Genomic DNA, 21,386 nt, shown 5'->3' on the forward strand with positions numbered 1-21,386 from the left:
TCCAGGCCAGAATACTGGAGTGGGTAGCCTTTCCCTTCTCCACGGGATCTTCCCAACCCAAGGATGGAACCCAGGTCTCCTGCATTGCAGGCAGATTCTTTACCATCTGAGCCACAAGGGAAGTGCAAGAATACTGGAGTGGGCAGCCTATCCCTCCTCCAGCGAATCTTCCCCAAGGCCTGAATCCAACGGGGGTCTCCTGCATTGCAGGAGGATTCTTTACCAATTGAGCTATGAGTGAAGCCCTTAGAGCTTGCCAGAATCTGATGAACTGTGTGTTCTCTGGCTGGAGTGCTGTTTCCCAGTCATCTCAGTTTTGCCTGACAAAAATCTGACCTCGACATTAGCTAACCTACACCTGGAAATAGATCAAAACTCCAAACATTTCTTATCAATTTCTCATGAAAACTGTATTTAGCAGAGCACTGAAGTATTCCGTGCTCCAACATCTGAAACTCAGGACGTAAAGCCATACAATATGTTCAACACTGAAATCATATTGATTGATTCTTTGCAACAAAGATGGAGACGCTTTATACAGTCAGCAAAAACAAGACCTGGAGTTGACTGTGGTACAGATCATGAACTCCTTATTGCCAAATTCAGACTTAAATAGAAGAAAGTAGGGAAACCACTAGACCATTCAGGTATGACCTAAATCAAATCCATAAGGATTATACAGCAGAAGTGAGAAATAGTTTTAAGGGACTAAATCTGATAGACAGAGATCTATCAGAGATCTGATGAACTATGGACGGAGGTTCATGACATTGTACAGGAGACAGGGAGCAAGACCATCCCCAAGAAAAAGAAATGCAAAAAAGCAAAATGGCTGTCTGACAAGTCCTTACAAATAGCTGGGAAAAGAAGAGAAGCAAAAAGCAAAGAAGAAAAAAGGAAAGATATACCCATTTGAATGCAGAATTCCAAAGAATAGCAAGGAGAGATAAGAAAGCCTTCCTCAGTGATTAGTGCAAAGAAATAGAGGAAAACAATAGAATGGGAAAGACTAGAGATCTCTTCAAGAAAATTAGAGATACCAAGGGAACATTTCATGCAAAGATGGGGTCGATAAAGGACAGAAATGGTATAGACCTAACAGAAGCAGAAGATATTAAGAAGAGGTGGCAAGAATACACAGAAGAACTGTACAAAAAAAGACCTTCATGACCCAGATAGTCACAATGGTGCGATCACTCACCTAGAACCAGACATCCTGGAATGTGAAGTCAAATGGGCCTTAGGAAACATCACTATGAACAGAGCTAGTGGAGGTGATGGAATTCTAATTGAGCTATTTCAAATCCTAAAAGATGGTGCTGTGAAAATGCTACACTCAGTATGTCAGCAAATTTGGAAAATTCAGCAGTGGCCACAGGACTAGAAAAGTTTTCACTCCAATCCCAAAGAAAGGCAATGCCAAAGAATGCTTGTACTACCATGCAATTGTGCTCATCTCACAGCTAGCAAAGTAATGCTCAAAATTCTCCAAGCCAGGTTTCAACAATACATGAACTGTGAACTTCGAGATGTTCAAGATGGATTTAGAAAAGGCAGAGGAGCCAGAGGTCAAATTGCCAACATCCGCTGGATCATCAAAAAAGCAAGAGAGTTCCAGAAAAACATCTATTTCTGCTTTATTGACTATGCCAAAGCCTTTGACTGTGTGGATCACAATAAACTGTGGACAATTCTGAGACCACCTGACCTGCCTCTTGAGAAACCTGTATGCAGGCCAGGAAGCAACAGTTAGAACTGGACATGGAACAACAGATTGGTTCCAAACAGCAAAAGGAGTACGTCAAGGCTGTATATTGTCACTCTGCTTATTTAACTTCTATGCAGAGTACATCGTGAGAAATGCTGGTCTGGATGAAGCACAAGCTGGAATCAAGATGGCCAGGAGAAATATCAGTAACCTCAGATATGCAGATGACACCACCCTTATGGCAGAAAGTGAAGAGGAACTAAAAAGCCTCTGGATAAAAGTGAAAGAGGAGAGTGAAAAAGTTGGCTTAAAGGTCAACATTCAGAAAACTAAGATCTTGGCATCTGGTCCCATCACTTCATGGCAAATAGATGGGGAAACAGTGGAAACAGTGACAGACTTTGTTTTTTGGGGGCTCCAAAATCACTGCAGATGGTGACCGCAGCCGTGACATTAAAAGACGCTTACTCCTTCGAAGGAAAGTTATGACCAACCTAGACAGCATATTCAAAAGCAGAGACATTACTTTGCCAACAAAGGTCCATCTAGTCAAGGCTATGATTTTCCAGTAGTCATGTATGGATGTGAGAGTTGGACTATAAAGAAAGCTGAGTGCCAAAGAATGGATGCTTTTGGACTGTGGTGTTGGAGAAGACTCTTGAGAGTCCCTGGGACTGCATGGAGATCCAACTGTAATAGCCACGCACTCTGGGAAACAAACTCACTCAGAAGGACAGTGCAGATAGTGGAGTGCAGTTTATTACACCGGCGGGCCCAAGGCAGAGTCTCCTCTTAGCCAAGGACCCCGACCAGCATTTGTGAAAATCTTTTATACTCCATGTGTACATGTCCGAACCCACCACCCCAATTTCCTTGAGACTTACATAAAGCAAAGGAAGGGTAAATACAATCACAATAACCCCATCATTCCTGTGTTATGTGTTCAGACAGTTAATAATAATAATTTATGACCTATCTGGAGGCAGGGGTGATTAGAGTATGTTTTCTCTTAGGCGATGACTAACCTGGATGTGATCTTCAAGATTCCCCTGTCCAGAGGGGGTCTTATCCTTCTATTGTCGTTTCCATAGGCACTAAGCACAGAGTTCAGAGTCCATTGGAGAGGTGGCCGAGCATGATCAGCATGAATAGGCCTAAGTTGGAGTCCAGCTGTCTGTTTCCTCCTTCATTCCCAGCTCTTGATGCTCTTAACTCATATTATGAGCATCATTCATAGGGATATATTGCACCCTGGCTCTCCAACCACCAATTTGGGAGAATGACAACAACCTTCGGGTTACAAAGTTCATAATACATTGTAAAATTCAGGGTCCACAAAGCAGAACTATCAAGGCAACTAACTATAGCAGTGGTAAATTTAGTTTTCCACCAATCGCCCTTCACCCAAGATAGGACCGAAGTCCAGAAAGGAATGTTTTCATTTGACATTGCTTTTACATGGTTTTTCATGTTATCTAAAGCAGTGGATACATTGCCAGATAAGTCAGGAATGTATACACAACATTCAATCTTAATCATAGCACAGGTCCTTGAGTAGCTGTGAGTATGTCCAAAGCCATTCTACTATGAATTACCGCTTTTCTCATTTGGATTTGCTCTTCATTTAAGGCTTGGATGGCTTTTGTTCTATCTAGAAGGGCCTGTTTTGTGAAATTAGTCAAGGTCTCTGCTTTAATCATGATATCTGTTGTCCCTACAGAGGTTACGAAAAAGGCAGCAATATACTCATACCATCAAAACACGGATCTTGTCCACCTAGCATGTAAATAAGGTAGATTTACCGGGGCTTGTTGTATGCCAGCAAATTTGGAAAACTCAGCAGTGGCCACAGGACTGGAAACGATCAGTTTTCATTCCAATCCCAAAGAGAGGCAATGACAAAGAATGCTCAAACTACCGCACAATTGAAGTAATGCTCAAAATTCTCCAAGCCAGGCTTCAGCAATACATGAGCCATGAACTTCCAGATGTTCAAGCTGGTTTTAGAAAAGGCAGAGGAACCAGAGATCAAATTGCCAACATCTGCTGGATCATTGAAAAAGCAAGAGAGTTCCAGAAAAACATCTATTTCTGCTTTATTGACTATGCCAAAGCCTTTGACTGTGTGGATCACAATAAACTGCGGAAAATTCTGAAAGAGACAAGAATACCAGACCACCTGACCTGCTTCTTGAGAAACCCGTATGCAGGTCAGGAAGCAACAGTTAGAACTGGGCATGGAACAGACTGGTTCCAAATAGGAAAAGGAGTACATCAAGGCTGTATGTTGTCACCCTGCTTATTTGACTTCTATGCAGAGTACATCATGAGAAACGCTGGTCTGGAAGACACACAAGCTGGAATCAAGATTGCCGGGAGAACTATCAATAACCTCAGATATGCAGATGACACCACCCTTATGGCAGAAAGTGAAGAGGAACTAAAAAGCCTCTGGATAAAAGTGAAAGAGGAGAGTGAAAAAGTTGGCTTAAAGGTCAACATTCAGAAAACTAAGATCATGGCATCTGGTCCCATCACTTCATGGCAAATAGATGGGGAAACAGTGGAAACAGTGACAGACGTTTTTTTTGGGGCTCCAAAATCACTGCAGATGGTGACCGCAGCCATGAAATTAAAAGATGCTTACTCCTTCGAAGGAAAGTTATGACCAACCTAGACAGCATATTCAAAAGCAGAGACATTACTTTGCCAACAAAGGTCTGTCTAGTAAAGGCTATGTTTTTTCCAGTAGTGTGGATGTGAGAGTTGAACTGTGAAGAAAGCTGAGCACCGAAGAATTGATGCTTTTGCACTGTGGTGTTGGAGAAGACTCTTGAGAGTCCCTTGGACTGCAAGGAGATCCAACCAATCCATTCTAAAGGAGATCAGTCCTGGGTGTTCTTTGGAATTGGAAGGACTGATGTTAAAGCTGAAACTCCAGTACTTTGGCCACCTGATGCGAAGAGCTGACTCATTGGAAAAGACCCTGAGGGCAGGAGGAGAAGGGGATGACAGAAGATGAGATGGTTGGATGGCATCACCGACTCAACAGACATGGGTTTGGGTGGATTCTGGGTGTTGGTGATGGACAGGGAGGCCTGGCATGCTGCAGTTCATGGGCTCGCAAAGAGTCAGACATGACTGAGCAACTGAACTGAACTGTTGTAGGTTAGGCTTTTGTTACACTGGCATTTATATCAAATGTAACCTCAAGACCTGAGTCTATTGACTCTAGGTCTTACACCAAGAGAGCAAGGAGAGGTTATGATTGATAAGAGAGAGGAAAGTCTCTTTTTGTCATCCCAGAAAAGAGCAGAGTGGTTGTAAATCTCCTTGGCAGAGCAGTGACACCCACCAAGGAAGTCCATCCATCACTTATGGAGGCATAGCCCTACATACCCAGCAGTTGGAAATGCTGTGGAAGTCTGCATAGGAATGTGCCCATGAGATGAAAACATTGTCCTGAGTTGAAACGGAAGTTAAATTCAAAATCACGTTAATGAGGCCAAGCAGCAGGAGTTGATTGTGCGGTTTCATCCTGAAGAGGCTCATCCAGGATCTTCTTTTCCTTCTTCTTAAGGATGGTCTTAGTCTCTCGAGGGTCAGCGGGGTCCCTCTGTGCAGTCCACTGAGCGTTTTTGGGGTCTGCGTGGTATGTTCTCTTCACCCTCGTATGATGGATCCAAGGGACAATACCTGCAACTTTAACTGCAGTAGGGGTAGTTAGAATAACATAAGGGCCCTTTCACCAAAGGGCTAGCAAATCATGTGTCCAATCTTTGACCCATACTTGGTCACCAAGCATAAACTCATGAATCTGTTCCCCAACGCTTTCTTGTACAAACTTAGTTACCCAATTTATTACCTTACCCTGTTCCATCTGCTGTGAAATCCTATCTCCCCTTACCTAAGGCAAATTTGTTGACACTTGTTTTATTATGGGAGGGGGCCTGCCATACACAATTTTGTATGGAGAAGAGCCATGGGACTGTGGGGTCATCCTGAGTCTGAGCAGAGCTGTTGGAAGCAAGTCCACCCAGGAGCAATCAGTCTCTGAGATACACTTGGAGAGTCTCTTTAACGTCTGGTTGGTTCATTCCACCATCTCAGAACTCTGGGCCTATATGCAGTGTGCAATTTCCATTTGATGTTTAAAGTTTTGCTTACTTGTTGTACTAAATCAGCTACAAAAGCCGGGTCATTGTCTGAACCAATGCTGGTAGGAAGTCCAAATCTGGGAACTATTTCCCTAAGCAAGCACCGGGCTACTTCTGACGCTCTTTCAGCCCAGGTGAAAAAGCTTCTACCCATCCCGAGAACGTACATACCATGATCAGCAGGTAACGGTAGTGTCACTGAGGTTTCATTTCAGTGAAGTCCACTCCCAGGTGTTCAAAGGGCAGCGTGCCTTTCAGCTGAATGCCCAGAGGTTTTTGTCTGAATACCCAAGAGGCAGCGTTAACCTGTGAGCAGGCAGCATGGCCTAGGTGGGTCGCTTGGTGTGTTTGGCTTATCAGATTGTGTGCCAGCTCCTCTGGTACCAATAATTTGCCGCGTGGCAATTCCCACCATCCCTTTTGAGTCTTGATGGCCCCTTCTGCTTTGGCTAACCTGAAAGCCACTGTCCTTGTTTTATCAGACTAGTGCCATCAGTGTATAGGACCCAACTAGGGTCTGGAACCTTGTGTCCTTCTTTAAAACAAACCCCAGATACCTTACCGCCTCCTTGCAGATCTGTGCCTTCTTCTTTGACACCCGGTAACCTGCTCCCATCAGCAGCTGGAGCAGTGCTTTTGTCCCTTCCCAGCATTTTTTCTTGGTCTCGGCGGCCAGCAGCAGGTCATCCCTGTATTGTAGGAGCCAACATCCATACTCTTTCGGATGGAATGAATTCAGGTCAGAAGCAAGGCTTCCCCAAAGATGGCTGGGGAGTTCTTAAACCCTTGTGGGGGAGTCCAGATGAGCTGCTGCTTGGTGCCCCCAACTGGATCTTCCCAATCAAAGGCAAAGATGGGCTGTGATGCTGGGGCGAGGCATACGCAGAAGGCATCCTTGAAATCTAGGCGAGTATAAACTTTAGTCCTCGGCGGGAGGAGGCTAAGTAAGGTATAGGGGTTTGGAACAGTGGGCTGGTTGACTAGCCTGAGATCCTGTACAGGACTATAGTCCTGTCCTCCTTCCTTTTTGACTGGCAGGATCAGTGTATTCCAAGCCAACTGGCACTCTACTAGAATGCCCGCTTGTTTCAATCTATTGATGCGGGGCAGTATGCCGGCCCAGGCCTCTATTGGTAGCAGGTGCTGGCGCTTTCTAACTGGGATGGTGCCTGCTTTGAGTTCTATTATCACTGGGGCTTGATGTTTAGCCAGCCTGAGGGGAGAGGGGTTTGTCTTCCGCCCAGACCTCAGGGAATAATTGAGTTAGCTCTCTCTCATGCTCTTCCAGCCCACCCGGTTCTTCCTTTGGGGGCTCATGCAAACTCCACTCATCTTGGGGTGGTATTGAGAAAGAGAGCTAATAAGTCATAGTGTCCTTCCAGAAGGTGGGTCTCTCCTCAGGGGAGAAAATCACTTGTGCTCCCAGTTTGGAGAACAAGTCTCTTCCCAACAGGGGTACTGGGCACTCAGGAATGTAGAGGAATTCATGAATCACTTGGTGCCCCCCATCTGACATTTTCTGGGCTGGCAAAACGATTTAATCATCACTTCTCCCAATACCCCAGTTACGGCGGTAGTCTTTTTGGACAGTGGTGCCACAGGTTTTGTTACTACCGACAGTTCTGCTCCTATATCCACCATGAAGTCAGTGTTTTGGTCCCCCACTTTTAAGGTTACCATGGGCTCTCAGGGACCTGATATCTCTGAGCCTCGGCAGCCCTATTTAATTTCCAAGTCAGCAAGCCCCACAACTGCGGGAACTTCCTCTTCCTTCCTTGCCTTAGGGCATTCATTCTTCCAGTGGCCAAAAGCTTGTCACCAAGCACACTAATTTGGCTGTAACAGGACTGGACCGGCTGAAGGACTGTCCTGTCCCTGGGGCAGATGAGGTTTTCCGGAGGGCCGAGATAGACTTTCCCAGAGCAGCAGCTAGCATTGCAAATCTCTTATCTGTTCTCTTTTGTTCCCTCCGGCTCTCTGGCAAAGCGCAGTCTCTGCTTAATTCCAACGTCTCCCTCCCCTTCTTGTCAGTACTCACCGGGAGAAGTGGGAGGTATAGCTTGGGCAGTTCGGCTGGAGCTGGATCCTGGAAGTTCTGGCCAGAGGCTTCTGTTACCGGGATCGGAGCCTGCTGAGGTGGCGGCTCTAGCACCTCAGGGAGAGCTGGTGGAGGAGCAGCGGCTGCTGCAGGACTTCACCTGGCCCTGGATCAGGCAGTAAGGCGGCGTCCGGTCCTGGTGGAGCACTGGGAGGCAAGAGCGTCATTATCCAGTATGGGGGAGAGGTCAGGTCGTCCCCGTCCAAATCCTGTAGAATTTCCTTTTTTATCATCAGTCAATTTTTGTGCCATTAATATTTTCCCCTTTCCCTTCTGGATACAGAACCTTGTCCAAGTAGGAGGGTCTTGAGCTAAGCCTAGCCATGAGTCAGTATATGGATATTAATCCTGGCCCTCCTGTGACTGCTGTATAGACTGCTTCCTCTATTTTTAAGTTCATGGTGTTCTCTGGCGGCCATCCTACTCCCATAGGGGGCCATTCGACCTCACAGAGCATGTGGAGGCGGTTAGGCTTCATCTTCACCCCATAATCTCCTCCAAATCCCTTCTTAAAACTTTTAATCCTGCACTCCAATACAGTCGCCTTAGATTCACTTCCCCCCATCTTGCTTACCTTCTCAGACCTTCTACTTTTCCTTTTCGTTTCGTCTACAAAGTTCTCAGTACCCTCTGTACTTCTGATATTTCCACTCAAGACACTTAAATTGCCATTCTGCCTCCTTAATTGGGGTGAGAAGAGCCTTACCTGCCAGATCCCAGAGGGAGAAGGGGGATTGGTGTGCCTTCACCTGCTGGTCAGCACAGCCGTACCAGAACACCACGTGGTCCAAGACTGTTTCTCCCTTCAAGTCCATTCTGCCTTGGTGGGCTTGATCAGGTGCTGATGAAAACACAATTGGGTTAAATATCCCATGTCCCAGGCCATCTCCGGAAAAGCCAATTCATACTCACTTATGTATCCTCCTCCTTCTAGCCTTACAGTTTTGAGGGGGTCAAGAATTTCACAGCAAATGGGACACCTCCTGGGGGAGGGCAGAATATGAACATACAAGGACCAGTTTTCTATCCTAAAAATCCCCTGGCGATCGCTGATAATAATTTTCCCTGAGACAGCGTGGACACACCTCCTAAGTGACCTTCACAAATTTCCTTCCTAAACCCTAGCACGCTCGTCAACCTGTGTACCAAGCAATCGCTGCTGCCTGCCTATTGTGGGTCTGTGCCCCTTCTAGGCCCTCCCAGGGGTGTGATCAGGCCCCCTCTTCCACCCTGCCAGGTGGGTTCCTCCTCACCTGAGTGCTCAGTTCCCTTGCTGCCGTTCACTACCTGCCAAAGCGAAGAAACCGGGCTTGAAAGGCTGAATTCTTCCAGAGGGGCGAGGCGCCTTCCTCTCTCTAGGAGATTCAAGCCGCAAAGCCTCAGGGTGGCCTCAAATGAGACCTGTCCTCTCAAAGTGAGGAGTTTCCTGGCCCATGCACCAAATGTAATAGCCACGCATTCTGGGAAACAAACTTACTCAGAAGGACAATGCAGATAGTGGAGTTGGGCCCAAGGCAGAGCCTCCTCTTAGCCAAGGACCCTGACCAGCATTTGTGAAAATCTTTTATACCCCATGTGTACGTGTCCGAACCCACCACCCCAATTTCCTTGAGACTTACATAAAACAAAGGATGGGTAAATACAATCACAATAACCCCATCATTCATGTGTTATGTGTTCAAACAGTTAATAATCAATAAGAATTTATGACCTGTCCGGAGGCAGGGAGGGGTGATTAGAGTGTGTTTTCTCTTAGGTGATGACTAACCTGGATGTGATCTTCAAGCTCCCCTGTCCAGAGAGGGTCTTATCCTTCTCTTGTCATTTCCATAGCCACTAAGCACAGAGTTCAGAGTTCATTGGAGAGGTGGCCGAGCATGATCAGCATGAATAGGCCTAAGATGGAGTCCAGATCTGTCTGTTTCCTCCTTCACAACCAGTCCATCCTAAAGGAAATCAGTCCTGAATATTCACTGGAAGGACTGATGCTGAAGCTGAAACTCCATTATTTTGGCCACCTGATGCGAAGAGCTGACTCATTGGAAAAGACCCTGATGCTAGGAAAGATTGAAGGAGGGAGGAGAAGGGGATGACAGAGAATGAGATGATTGGATGGCCTCACCAACTCAATGGACATGAGTTTGAGTTAACTTTGGGAGTTGGTGATGGACAGGGAGGCCTGGTGTGTTGCAGTCCATGGGGGTCACAAAGAGTCAGACTCGACTGAGTGACTGACTGAACTAAACTGAACTGAAAGCCTTACAAATAAGGGGTAGCGACTGTCCCTTTAATGTGGATCCTTTGCCAAGTTTTCTCCTGACGCATTTATCTTCAGCTGTCGGCCAAAGTTTTCTTCAGTTTCCCTTTGATCCCTACACTGATAATTCATCATTTAAGGAGGAAACAGAACAGGCTCTGTCTTGAAAGCAGGACTCCATCTTGGGCTGGACTGTGGATTTTGAACTATAGCCCAGTATCTATGGAAACGACATACCAACTAGAAAACCAGGCTCCCAGAACCCATCACCTAAAAGAATACCCTAATTATCTGTGTGACCGAATAGAATCATACATTCTATTATGCTTATTGGGGTATGACCACAGGCCTATTGATAATTGTCCACTGTTAACTACCTAGGCTTAAGGCATATGAATCATGGGTTAACTTTGATTGTATCTTTCTTTTCCTTTGTTCAGACTAGTTTCAGGAAATTTGGGGAAGTACGTGGGTTTGGGCACATACACTTAGAGCATATAAGGTTTTCACAAAAACTGGTCGAGGTCGTTGGCTAAGAGGAGACTCTACCCTGGGCCCATTGGTGTAATAAACTGCACTCCACTATCTGCTTTGTCCTTCTGAGTGAGTTTGTTTCCCGGAATGCGTGGCGACAACATTATAACAAGCCCCATGTGCTTGCGTGGGTGCCTGCTCAGTTGTTGGACTTTTTGTGACTCCATGGACTGTTTTCTCAGGCGGCACAGTGGTAAAGATTCTGCCTGCCATCCAGGCGTCTTGGGTTTGATCCCTGGGTTCGGAAGATTCCTTGACGGAGGAAATGGCAACCCACTCCAGTATATATGCCTGGAAAATCCCATGGATGAGGAGCCTGGCTGGCTACAGTCCATGGGGTTGCAAAGAGCTGGAGGTGACTGGGCACACCTGGGAAACCCAGCCATGCACTTGGGATTGACTGTGCCTGGTACCATGAGAGATGCTTTACCTGTCTTCTCACTTACTCCCACAACACTGATAAGTGGGTATTATCCTCATTTTACATGTGAGCACCCAAGCTCTGAGACGTTGACATTTCCAAGTGTCAGAATCCGGATGGGAAAGCAGTTATAGAACCCAGAAGAAACAGCAGTCTGTCTCAGCTGAAATGTTAACTTCCTCAAAGACTCTTTGCCTGAATCTCCAGGCAGCTGAATTCCCCCATGACACACTCTCACAGCATCCTGAACTTGATAGTACTCAAACCACATCTGTTAGTATTGCTCCCCTGTTGTCCTCACCTGCCGGATTATAAACTCCAGAAATAGGGTTTATACTACTACTGCATTCATGGAAGCTCAAGTCACCCTCACATCAATCAAAGTTGAGTAAGCAAATGACATCAAAACCCTCAGAATTTTCTGCTTAGATTGTGCCTCCAATAAAGCAATAAATACAAATGAATTATTCTGAAATTTAAATCTAATTTTCACAGATCTATCTATTCTTGGATCCCCAACCATAGATGAAACCCGGGCCCCAGTAGCAAAAGTTCTAAGTCCTATCCACTGGGCCTCCAAATTCTCATTAAAAATTAAATGTATAGTCAATTGAGGAAGGTTACAATTTGGATATTTTACATATGTATGTATCCGTGACTCAGTAATTTTGCAATCTGAATCAGGTTTATATCCTTCAGCAATCCATGAGAAAAAAATTCCTGCATAAGCATCAAGTTCCCAGGAGATCATATGGCCACAGACATGGAGGTGGAAAAGCAGACGTTTGGCTCTTTTTCTGCCTCTGTCACGACATTGCTTCCACAACCACCCCACCTCACCCATGCCCTTGTCGTCATGGGGCAAAAGTAACACCGGTTTCTCTGGAATATTTGGGCGATTTGAAAAATTGATCATCGCAAGTTTCTTAAAGAGTAAGTCCTCGTGACATCCTGAGATGTGGGTCAGTGCGGTCCACATGTGAGTTACTAATATGGAAACTGGGAAAACATAAATGAGGAAGTGAAGAAAACTGACTTGCGTAAATGATGGTTGAGATCCAGTGAGTTCCTGGATCCTGATCTCAATTGGTTTGATCCACTATGCTAGATAATATATTAATAACATAAGAGTACACAGGCACACGGGAGGGAAGCTATATGGTGATATGAATAGATCTTGTCTTTTCAGAGACACTTCATAATTAGACTCCTTACAGTTTTGTGGCATGCTCCAGCTTACATACATTCTAGCTAGAGTGCTTTAATTGGGTTGGCCAAAAAGTTCTTTTGGAGTTTTTTGTGAACCCCTGTCTTACAGAAAACCCCAAATTAACTTTTTGGCCAACCCAACACAAGCATCCTAGCCCTGCAATTTGGGAGGGTGTGAAAGTTTGGGCCAGTTGTTCAACTTCCCAGAGCCTCAGCTTCCTCATTGGGAAACTGGGTGTAATAATGCGTAGTTCACAGTGCTTGTTTTGAGACTCAATTAACTTTATACATGTAACACAATCTAGCTCCATATGCAATATGAGGTATGTGTTCAAGAGATGAGTACTTATTATTATGACTCATTTAATCTTCATAATAGCCTTATAAAGTAGATTTGGACCCAGCTTTCTAAGTCTAGAGATTTCCCCCCTATTTTCTCCCAGACTCAGTGACTCCCAAATTTTGTGATGATCATGATTAGCAGTACATGTGAATCTCAATAATTATGCAGGGGCATCATTTCTATGTGACCTTGGATTGACTTCAGTTGTGACACTGAGTTTTTAGGGACTCACAGAAGGTTTACCTGGGTCTACAACTGCAAACAGTTGTAGGACAACAGCTGATTTCAGAGCATCATCAGAAAATAATGTTTTCACTTGTCTGTCTAGAAAAATTAAGATTTTCCTAATGTAGAAATCCCTTAGTGAGAGCAATCTCGCAGACATTTGTGGCTCCCTTCAGATTGTGATGCATGCGTGCTAAGTCACTTCAGTCATATCTTTGCAACACTATGAACTGTAGGCCTCCAGGCTCCTCTGTCCCTGAGATTCTCCAGGCAAGAACACCAGAGTGGGTTGCCGTGCCCTCCTCCAGGAAATCTTTCCAACCCAGGGATGGAGCCCATTTCTCTTTATGTCTCCTGCATTGGCAGGCAGGTTCTTTACCACTAGCATCGTACACAGCTACTATGTTGTCAGTTATTGGGTTAAGATTTACTGAAGTTTAAAAAATTTTTTTAATGATCCCGCTGCAGTCTAAAGCAAAGAGAAACTAAAAGCAAGTATATGTCAGAGGTTGGAAAGAAGGAAGTTAACATGTACTGAGCATATGTTATTCTTCGAGGAGCTCTTACAGGTTTATTAATTCATCTAGTCATTCCAAGTTGTGTGTGCCTGTGTGCTAAGTCACTTGCTGTGTTCAGCTTTCTGCAGTCCTATAGACTGTAGCCCACCAGGCTCCCCTGTCCATGGGATTCTCCAGGCAAGAATACTGGAGTGGGTTGCCAAGCCCTCCTCCAGGGGATCTCCCAACCTGAGGATCAAACCTACATCTCTTATGTCTCCTGCTTTGGCAGGTGGGTTCTTTACCACTAGCCCCATCTGGGAAGCCCCTCAAAGATGACTGGGTGCCTATAACGTGTCAAGCACTGGGCTGGGCAGTAGGAAGCAGCAAGCAGAAGTCCCTGTGCTCTGCAACTCTGTCTCCCTGGGGAGGCAGATGGTATTAAAAATAAAAATCGCACAGAAGTGAAACTGCAAGTGTGGCAGATGCTTCAAAGATGATCACGGTGCTTTACATGCGTATGTTGAAAGATTTGAATTTGGGTGGGTGGGGTTGTTCCATAGGAGGTAAAAGTTAAGTTGAAAGCTGAATGATGAGTAAACAACATGGCAAAGTTGGGGAGTGGGAAGTATTCGAGGCCAAGGAGATGGCTTGTGCGTGGGTGAAGGTGCTGGACTGAGAGAGTGCAGGGACTGGCATTGCAGGGTCTTGCAATATCCCTGTAGCAATAGGGCTAGAGAGGGCACTGGAAGGGCTTCAAGCTTTTGGCAGGCAGAGAAGGGATGTGATATGACAAGGTTTACATTTTATATAACATTTAAATTTTTTTTTTAAATTTTGGTCTTCACTGCTGCATGGGGGCTTTCTTAAGTTGCAGCAAGTGGGGGTTCCGCTCTAGTTGCTTGGGCTTCTCACTGCGGTGGTTTCTCTTGTTGCACAGCATGGACTCTAGGCATGCAGACTTTAGTAATTGTAGCATTGTACTTGTGGGCTCAGCATGTGGGATCTTCCCAAACCAGGGGTTGAACCGATGTTCCCTGCATTGGCAGGCAGATTCTTAACCACTGACCACCAGGAGAGTCCTAGATTTATATTTTAAAAAGCAAACTGTAGATATTCTGTTTCCACTCTTGGGTGGACGTCTGTTTATGCAACATGGATGTGCATCTCTCTACAGCTCTAGACTAGGTTCCCAGTTTGTTTTTATTAGCTTTATGTCGATGTATACCTGTAAATGTGTATTTCACTCTATGTCTATAGGAAAGTAGGTGCTTGGAGCCAGGAAGTAAGCCTAGGGGTGTCAGAGAAAGCAGGAAGTATTCCTAGAATAAGGACCTATAAGTCGCAGTGGTCACTCACAGTAACCAGGTAGGTTATTGTGGTGTAAGCTGAGGATTTGTTCAGAGGTCGCCAGAGGAAACAGACTGCTCAGTTTTGGTCACCAGTCTCTGGGATGATGAAGTGGGATGGGCATTATTTCCACTCCACTTCATAGCACTTATTTCTTAAGAGAGCCCCAAGCTAGCTGATTGTTTAGTCACTAAGCTATGGAATTCCCCAGGCAAGAATACTGGAGTGGGTTGCTATTCCCTTCTCCAGGGCATCTTCCTGACGCAGGGATTGAACCTGGATCTCCTGCATTGCAGGCAGATTCTTTACCATCTGAGCCACGAGGGAAGCCCGAAGAGCCTGGAAGACCCTGATAATTATTATACTCATGCCAAAAAAGCACAATAAAGTGAATTAAGTGGGACATTATTCATTGTTATCTCTGGTTCTATAAACAGTATAAACAATGCAAACGTGGGCAAAGAAATGCCCTGGAAATAGGGAAGTAGTTGGAGAGATAGGGAGGAGGTGTCTATCCCATATTACATGTAGCATATGCTATCTATTGTGTTCTTGGTTTGGGTCCAGGCATCAGGTAACTGCCAATGCAAGAGACATGAGTTTGATCCCTGGGTTGGGAAGATCCCCTGGAGAAGGAAATGGCTACCCACTCCAGTATTCTTGCTTGGAGAATCCCAGAGCTTAGTGACTAAACAATCAGCTAGCTTGGGGCTCTCTTAAGAAATAAGTGCTATGAAGTGGAGTGGAAATATTGCCTGCTTTGTTGACTCCAGATAAGGAGTTAAGGTGGCCTGTGTAGGAAACAGGCCTTGTGTTGGAACTGATTTAGCGCTGGTGACTTGGGCCTTGTAATGGTAATTGTTTGCATCCAGATTGTGGCCAAAGTGCATGTTGGAGTGCTCAATGAGCTGGATGGTCAGTGGCTGCTACAACTCTCATTGAACAGTTATTTGGGCATGATTGTGCAATTATTTGAATATTGCATTAGACTTTGTCATCTATTCATAAAATGAATAGAAAATGGAAAACACTGTGGCTGAGAAACTTGGGTCTTGTTAAGTTATTTCATTTGCAACCAGGTGGAGAAATCATTAGGTGTGGTGATAGAGGCAAACCTTTTTTTTTTTTTGCATTAAAAAAAATTGAAGTATAGTTCATTTACAATGTTGTATTAATTACTGCTGTACCACAAAGTGATTCAGTTATACATACATACACACACATATTCTTTTCCATTACGGTTTATCATAGGAAATTGAATACAGCTCTCTGTGCTATACAGTAGGATCTTGTTATCCATTCTACACATTGAAAGCTTACATCTGCTCACCCCAACCTCCCACTCCATCCCTTCTTCAACCTGCTCCCTTTGGAAACCACCAGTCTACTCTCTGTTTCCATGATTCTGTTTCTGTAGAATAGATTGATTTGTGCCATATTTTAGATTCCACATAAAAGTGATATCATATGGTATTTGTTTTTCTGATTTACTTCACTTGGTATGACAGTCTCTAGTTGCATCCATGTTACTGTAAATGGTATTATTTAGTTCTTTTTTATAAGTCAAGTGAAGTAGCTCAGTTGTGTCCAATTCTTTGTGACCCACAGGAGTAGGATGTCATTTCCTTCTCCAGGAGATCTTCTCCACCCAGGGATCGAACCCAGGTCTCCCGCATTGTAGACAGACGCTTTACCATCTGAGCCACCACTGAGAAGTATTCCATGTATCAGTTCAGTTCAGTTCAGTCGCTCAGTCGTGTCCAACTCTTTGAGACCCCATGAATCGCAGCACGCCAGGCCTCCCTGTCCATCACCAACTCCCGGAGTTCATTCAGACTCACGCCCATCAAGTCAGTGATGCCATCCAGCCATCTCATCCTCGGTCGTCCCCAATCCCTCCCAGCATCAGAGTCTTTTCCAATGAGTCAACTCTTCGCATGAGGTGGCCAAAGTACTGGAGTTTCAGCTTTAGCATCATTCCTTCCAAAGAAATCCCAGGGCTGATCTCCTTCAGAATGGACGGGTTGGATCTCCTTGCAGTCCAAGGGACTCTCAAGAGTCTTCTCCAACACCACAGTTCAAAGGCATCAATTCTTCTGCACTCAGCCTTGTTCACAGTCCAACTCTCACATCCATACATGACCACAGGAAAAACCATAGCCTTGACTAGATGGACCTCTGTTGGCAAAGTAATGTCTCTGCTTTTGAATATGCTATCTAGGTTGGTCATAAGTTTTCTTCCAAGGAGTAAGCGTCTTTTAATTTCATGGCTGAAGTCACCATCTTCAGTGATTTTGGAGCCCCCCAAAATAAAGCCTGACACTGTTTCCACTGTTTCCCCATCTATTTCCCATGAAGTGATGGGACCGGATGCCATGATCTTTGTTTTCTGAATGTTGAGCTTTAAGCCAACTTTTTCACTGTCTTCTTTCACTTTCATCAAGAGGCTTTTAACTCCTCTTCACTTTCTGCATATCTGAGGTTATTAATATTTCTCCCAGCAATCTTGATTCCAGCTTGTGTTTCTTCCAGTCCAGCATTTCTCATGATGTACTCTGCATATAAGTTAAATGCAGGCTGACAGTATACAGCCTTGACACACTCCTTTTCCTATGTGTACCATATCTTCTTTGGGGCTTCCCAGGTGGTGCTAGTGATAAAGAATCCACCTGTGCAGAAGATGCAAGAGATGAGGGTTTGATTCCTGGGTTGGGAAGATCCCCTGGAGTAGGAAATAGCAGTCTGCTCTAGTATTCTTGCCTAGAAAATTCCATGGACAGAGGAGTTTGGTGGGCTACAGTCCATGGGGCTGCAAATCATCAGACATGACTGAGCGACTAAACACACACACACACGTTTTCTTTATCCAGTCATCTGTTGATGGACATTTAGGTTATTTCCATGCTTTGGCTGTTGTAAATAGTGCTACTATGAACATGGGGGTTCAGGCATCTTTTTTAATTACAGTTTTCTCTGGGTTTTATGCCTATGAGTGAGATTGCTGGATCATATGGCAATTCTATTTTTAGTTTTCTGTGGAACCTTCATACTGTTTTTCACAGTGGCTGCACTTAGAGACAAATGTTTATCCTCAATCTGAAGTTCTTCAGACATATGCAGGCCAAATGTGAATTCATACTAAAGAATCTATCCAAAAATGCTAGAAATAACCTGATCCCAATCCCAATTCAAACAAAGAAACTTTGTTTTAAAACATTTGTGAGGCAATTAGGGAAATACAGACTGGATATTTAATGATATTAGACAAGTTGTCAATTTTTTTTTAGGTAGGACAATGGCATTGTGGCTATTTTTCAAGAATCTTTATCTTTTAAAGGTGTATGCTGAAATGTTTATGGTTACTGTGGTATGATGTTTGCTATTTTCTTCAAAATAACACTCAGCCAGAGGAGGGTTTGGGTGTGGATGAAACAAGATTGACCCTGAGTGAACAGTTCTTGAAGTTGGGTGATGGGGATGCAATTTTATTTTCTAAATTTAGAAGTAACAGTATTTCCCAAACCACATGTCCTCTGTAACTTGACCTTTCCATCCTCCCATAGAAAGGTGAGGATCTATGCTTCTTCCCTTGAATATTAGCAGGCTTACAATGACTTTGATCAATATGGCATAAGATAGTTGATCCACTTTGCTGTATAGCGGAAACTAACACAACATTGTAAAGCAACTATACTCCAATAAAAATTTAAAAAGAAAGAAATATAAAGGTGAATGGGAAAGTTTCACATTTCCTTTAGGTATGAAACTGACTGAAGAGTATTGTGACTTCCCTATTCAGAGCAGATAAGAATTGTCAAATACAGTTAACCATGTAAAATATTCTAATTTTCAATTAACTAAGAATAGAAATTGGAGAAGGGCATGGCAACCCACTCCAGGATTCTTGCCTGGAAAATTCCATAGACAGAGGAGCCTGGTGGGCTATAGTCTATGGGGTCGCAAAGAGTTGGACATGACTGAGTGACTAACACACAAGAATAGAAATAACCTATTTCCTTTTGTCCAAAATTATAGTGATTTTCATTTTCAGCCTTCCCTACATTCATAAGGATTAATGATTGTCAATAGTGTGACCAATTTATAAAACACGTGGCATAAGAGAAATGACGGAAGGTGACTTCTGAGGCTAGGTCATGAAGGCCACGCAGCTCCCACCTGATGCCCTTGGTTCTCTTGCTCAATCGGGTTGCTCCCTCTGGGCACCCAGCTGCCACGTTAGGAGAAACCTAAGTCAAAGGGAGACACTCCAGTCAACAACCTCGGTTAATTTCAGCCTTGCCATCACCCCAGCACAGGCACAGACCTGTGAGTGAAGAAACCTCCAGATGATTCTAGCTTGGGTGATTCAAATCACACCACTCATTTTGCTCTTTTCAGTTGAGGCCCCAGACACTGTGGAGCAGAAACAAGCCACGTCTGCCATGTGCTGTCCAAATTCCTGATCTTTAGATGCCAGGAACGTAGAAAAATGGTTCTTGATTTATATCACAAAGTTTGAGATTATGTAACAACAGAGGAATGAAATAGAGGGGCGTTTGGCTCTTTATCTACTTTTGTATATATTTGAAACTGTCCATAATAAAAAGTTTTCAAAAGATGTGTATGGGCATTAAAAAAAGAATGCTCAGAGGGGCTTCTCTGGTGGTCAAGTGGCTAAGACTCTGAGCTCCTAATGCAGGGGACCTGGGGTTCGATCCCTGGTCAGGGAACTGGAATCCACATGCTGTAACTAAGACTTGCAGCCAGATAAATAAATTTTTTAAAAAAATAAAATGCTAGAAATACAACATCAGGTTGTCTAAAAGATATGATGCCATGAAGGGTTTTACAATGGTTTTAGCTCTCTGGGGATAGAATACATCTTACAGTATGGTAACTTTTCAGATTCCTTGATCATGTACATGCAGCCTATGAGAAAGTCAGAGTGTCTAGATGAGATTTTTTTTGTATAAATTTGGAGAGGAGAGAGTTTGAGGAGACAGTGGGCTGGGGAGACTCTAGTGTTCAGGGTAAAAGGGTCAAATTAGAGTAAATTGCAGCTTCTAGATAGGTTTCTACATTTTATGTGCAGAGAAGCTGTCCAAACCCATATTTCTTCTTCATTAATATTTGGATTATGAAGTAAAATACATATTTTATGGCAAGACAAGAAAAATTTACACATGAGAAATGTTATCTACCCTTTAGTTTCCTCTCTTCCCACACTGGGTATTGTGTATCTCTGTTACTGCATTGAGCAAACCTGTAGACAGAAATATCTGCTCAGCTGTAAGGTGCAACATTCTTCCAGCGTTGGTAAGACGACTCCTTAAAAGGTAGCATTCCTTCTCGATCTTATAAGGAGTCATGATGACACTTAGATCTGGACTGTATAAACTGTCAATACTACATCATCTGGAGAAAAATAGATACCATATGATATCCCTTATATGTGTAATCTTAAAAAAAAAAGCTACAGATGTACTTATCTACAAAATTGAAATAGAGTTACAGATGTAAAAAATAAACTTATGGCTACCAAGGGGTAAGGGAAGGAGGGTTAAATTAGAAGATTGGAACTGACATAAACACACTACTGTATATGAAATAGATAATTAATAAGGACCTCCTGTATAGCTCAGGGAACTCAACTCAATTCTCCGTAATGGTCCATATTACGAAGAATCTAAAAAAGAGTGGGTATGTGCATTTGTATAACAGATTCACTTTGCTGTACACTTGAAACTAACACAACACTGCAAATCAATCATACTCCAAAAAAAATTAAATAACACACAAAGAAAGTAAATATTTGACAATTTAAAAAATATGTCATCTAATGTACAGCCCTCTGTCTCAGAAAACTGATACAATTCTGCCTTGCCTTTTTTTTTTTTGCTTGGCTTCACCACAAGCTGGAGAAGGAAATAGCAACCCACTCCAGTACTCTTGCCTGGAAAATTCCATGGACAGAGGAGCCTAGTAGGCTACGGTCCATGGGGTTACAAAGAGTCGGACACGACTGAACGACTTCACTCACCACAAGCGGCATGGGGGATCCTAGCTCGCCAACCAGGGGTCATACCTGTGTGCCCTGCATTGGGAGTATGGAGTCTAAACCACTAGGCCATCCTCTGCCTTGACTTCTAAAAAGAGGAACAGTTCTTGGAGCTTTTTGAAATCCTCAAATTTAGTTCAAATAAAATTTTCCATTTCTTTCTTTCTTGATTAATTTTTCAGTGACAGGATTATGGATAATCTTTTTTTTCCTTAGTCAGTTCAGTCGCTCAGTCGTGTCCGACTCTTTGCGACGCCATGAATCGCAGCACGCCAGGCCTCCCTGTCCATCACCAACTCCCGGAGTTCATTCAGACTCACGTCCATCGAGTCAGTGATGCCATCCAGCCATCTCATCCTCGGTCGTCCCCTTCTCCTCCTGCCCCTAATCCCTCCCAGCATCAGAGTCTTTTCCAATGAGTCAAGTGTTGCGCAACAGGCTGATCAACTAAATTAAGGAATTCTGAAACCTCCCTTTCCTTCTGTTTGTTCCCTGTGCTTTTTAAGGGAGAATGTGTCATCTTTTTCCA

The sequence above is a fragment of the Ovis canadensis genome, chromosome 6 (genome assembly GCF_042477335.2).
Source record: "Ovis canadensis isolate MfBH-ARS-UI-01 breed Bighorn chromosome 6, ARS-UI_OviCan_v2, whole genome shotgun sequence".
In the NCBI taxonomy this organism is placed as follows: Eukaryota; Metazoa; Chordata; class Mammalia; order Artiodactyla; family Bovidae; genus Ovis; species Ovis canadensis.